This window comes from Cervus canadensis, chromosome X, assembly GCF_019320065.1.
Source record: "Cervus canadensis isolate Bull #8, Minnesota chromosome X, ASM1932006v1, whole genome shotgun sequence".
Classification (NCBI taxonomy): domain Eukaryota; kingdom Metazoa; phylum Chordata; class Mammalia; order Artiodactyla; family Cervidae; genus Cervus; species Cervus canadensis.
This window is the reverse complement of record NC_057419.1, coordinates 98,984,406-98,987,882: the sequence shown is the minus strand read 5'-3', so window position 1 is coordinate 98,987,882 and position 3,477 is coordinate 98,984,406. Positions and strand designations below refer to the sequence as shown.

Here is a 3,477-nt window from a genome sequence, read left to right as displayed (position 1 = left end):
CTCTCGGTGGTAGATGAGCCAGGACTCACCAGGGCCTGCCCCTTTAGCAGAAGGCAGCCACGGGCCTGCCTGTTGGAAGGGGAGGGGTGGAGCCAGGGGCATGTTTGTCAACCCATCCATGGCCTGGCCCCGTGAAACAAGGAGCATGGCAGCAGATGGGAGGCTATGCAGGCAACCTGAAACATACTTTTCTGTACTTTCAGACAAGTGACAAGCTGGGGATCACATCTCTGCCCCCAGACTACCTCCCCCACATGGGGCCATGGCTGCTTCTCCACATCACCTGTGACATCATGAATCAAGTAAGGAAGTGGACCACTTAATTGGCTGCCTGGCCCATGACCCAGATTCTAGAATCCCCAGAGAGTATTTATTGGGCATTACCACCCTGCCCTGAGGCCCTTTTGCCCTGACCATTCACTGCTTGGGTAGAAAATGCTCCTGAACTAGACTGGCTCCATGGATAATCAGAGTTCCAAAGAGGCACGGGCAGCCCCATTCGCCCCATCCACTGATGGAGAGCCCGCAGCAGGGCTCCCCCACCCTGATGTCACCAAGATCCAAATGTGGATTCAGAGGAGGCTTTGGAGAAGTGGCGGGACCAACCCAAGAGCCCAGATCCTGGCTCCCAAGACAACCCGCCCCACAGGGCCCGAACCCGGCAGCAGCAAATGAGGAAGGGAACAATGCCGTCCTTGGGCTGTCCTTCCCCAGGAAGCTCTGGATGAGCTTGGAGGATGTGGCCTTCACCTCTGTGCACCGGAATGACAAGGCAGACATGGTGGTAATTGAGGCAGATCTCTTCGAGACGGAGGTCCTCCAGCACAGAGGCACAGACAGGATCTTCAAGATAGCATCAAAAGCTTCATCTACGAACTGAACCTGCATGGGTTCAGTAAAATCCACCATTCGGGTAGCTCTGCAGGGAAGAAGAGGATGACGGTAATGTAGAAAGCCCTTCTGGGGAGACTGGACTAGACAAGCCAAGTGCTGGATGGATTTCAATTTCCAGGAGAACTTTCCTCTCGTGAGAGTGTGGTTAAGGAAAAAGGAGAAAGCAGGCCTTGTCGTGTTCCACGAATCCCCTTAGACAGGATCCACAGGGGTGACTCCAGACTCTGAGAGGCCACTTGATTTCAGGGAGTCCCCATAAGACCTTCCAGGAATGAGAAGACCTTGTTTCCATAGTTCGGCAAAGTCGGGACAGTGGTGGGAAGGAGGGTGGTGAGGAAAAGCTATTCTCCCCTATGATGGCTAAAGTGATTCATCTCCTTTCAGATTTATCACTACTCCAAGTTCCAGAGAGACAAGCCTCTCCTCCTGCAGAACATCTAGAGGAAATGCGACCCCAGAAGAACTGCTCAGCCTGCCACTGGCACAACAGCGACCCACAGAGAAAGAAGCAAGCAGTGGTAACCAGATGTTCTCCTCGATTCCATCTTTAGTGCACCGAAGAGTCTGACAAGCAGGTCCAGCGGGTAACTCAACTGTACACGGAACCGTCGGCCAGCACTCATTTGTGTTCTGTGGCCTTTGGTTTATGGGCAGTGGAGCCCGGGGGCCCAGGTCAAGCTATCTCCTCAGCGAGCAGGGCTGCCCCAGTAGAGAGTGTCCATCCAGCAATGCCATGTCTGTACCCCTGGTTACTGCTGGGAGGGACGGCACAGGGGAACTGCCCCAGAGCTCCCCAAGGTACCCAGATTATGGTTCGACAATGACTTTGTACAACACCTATGATTCCATCGTGAGGGGAGCCATTTCAGTTGTGGCGCCAAACTAGGCCGCTGAGGCAGAGGAGGAGCAGGAGGAGTCCTCAGATTACAAGTGTGCCCTCTGTGAGGAGTTTAAGGACAAGCCCAATCCCTGAGCTGCCAGATCCCCAGGGACACTCAAAAGCACTCCTTTGTAATCAAAAATCTAGTTTTGGCTCTAATAATGTACACCAAATCTTCACAGGAGTAGATAGAGAAGCAAATGAGTACTTCTAGCCTGTGTTCTTTCTGTCTGCCCATGCTATTCACAGGGCCCTGGCTGAGCCAGATGAGGCTGGAAGGTCACGCCCCAGGCAGGCCTCAGTCTGGTCCCCATGGTCCCTTTTCACCTGAAGCAGCAGCATTTCACACGTGCTGCCAAGAATGTGGCTCCTGAGACATTCGCTGAGGCCATGCCAGAATGGGTGGGTCCCTGGGCCTTGCCTGCTGCATAGCAGAAGACCCAGTCCAGCTCCTGACCATGGGGGTGTCACCTTCCATGAGTCCTGCACCCTGAAACAGAAGGGGCTCCTCCTGTGTCCCTGATGATGCCACAAGTTGCTGATCAGCAGCTGAGCATTGGCAGCTCCCAATCCAGGGGCTTCCCGAAGAGCCTCACTGGAAAGCATGGTCACCCCAACCGCCAAGGGCCTTGCAAACACATTGCCCCAAACCTGAAAACAAATGCAAGATTTCCACAAGGTGAATACCAGCCGGTGTTGCTCTGCCCTCACAGCTTTATTTAGAATCCAGGCACCTCACCCAACACACAGTTCCTGGTCCAGACATCAGCCCCTTAGAGGATGCTCCTGGTGACACAGAAAGGGGTGGGCACAGACGGCAGGCTCTTTCCATCTGCCTCCACGCTGTCCACTGACAGGAGGGTGGCAACCCAGAGGACCCGTCCACCACATTCAGTCTGCAGGGAAGTCAGGAAGGAGGGCTGGACAGGTGGAGAGAGGCACATGGTTAGTTCCAAGACAAAGAGTCCTGAAACCCAGGGAGCACTGAGGAGGGAGGGCGGGTCTCCCTGGCTTTGCAGCCCAGTGGCCGGGCTCTGGTCCTTTCTCAGCACAGACAGGCACAGTCCTGGGCTTGGCTACCACCCCAGCCCCCACCCCACCCCTCATCTCAGGCTCCATCACTGCTGACTCTGCAGATCCCCCATGTTACCCCAGGCCTGCTGAGGGCAGATCTGTGCTAACCAATCTGGCCTTGGCCCTGGGGCAGCCCTTGATGGTCCTGCCGGGTGTCTTCCCCTTGCATTTGGGACCCATCTTCCTCCCAGCCCTTCGCACAGCACTGCCTCCACGGTCAGCAGATGCCCCGGCCCCTGCCAAGGGCCTACAGAAAGAATAAAGAAGAGCAGGGACTACTGGGTCGGGTGTTCTCCCTATCCTCACCAGGGGCTGGGATGGCACCAGGCAGGGATCACAGAATTGAAACCTCAAATAACCCGCTTGGATACTGTCACACCTTTCCACAGCTGAGGCACTGCAGAGGTGCCGAGGGATAGAGAGATAGCCCATGCCTACAGGGGACCTGACCACAGGCACCTCCTTCCTCACTTCTATCCTTGTACCTGGAGAGGGGTCCCTGTTTACTGGAGGTGGGGAGAGGCAGAGGAGCAGAGCCATGGGCCTGAACCTCAGCAGGGTCTCAGCAACTCGCACAGCCTCCATTTCCACATGGCTGTGAGGAAGGGGACAAGGTCCCAGAGGAACCA

The 3,477-nt window shown here is 55.6% G+C and overlaps 1 pseudogene; it reads left to right on the top strand.

Annotated features, from left to right (window-relative positions):
- The first annotated feature begins 459 nt into the window (after positions 1-459).
- Positions 460-1,867, top strand: LOC122434923 (annotated as a pseudogene).
- The last annotated feature ends 1,610 nt before the right edge of the window (positions 1,868-3,477 follow it).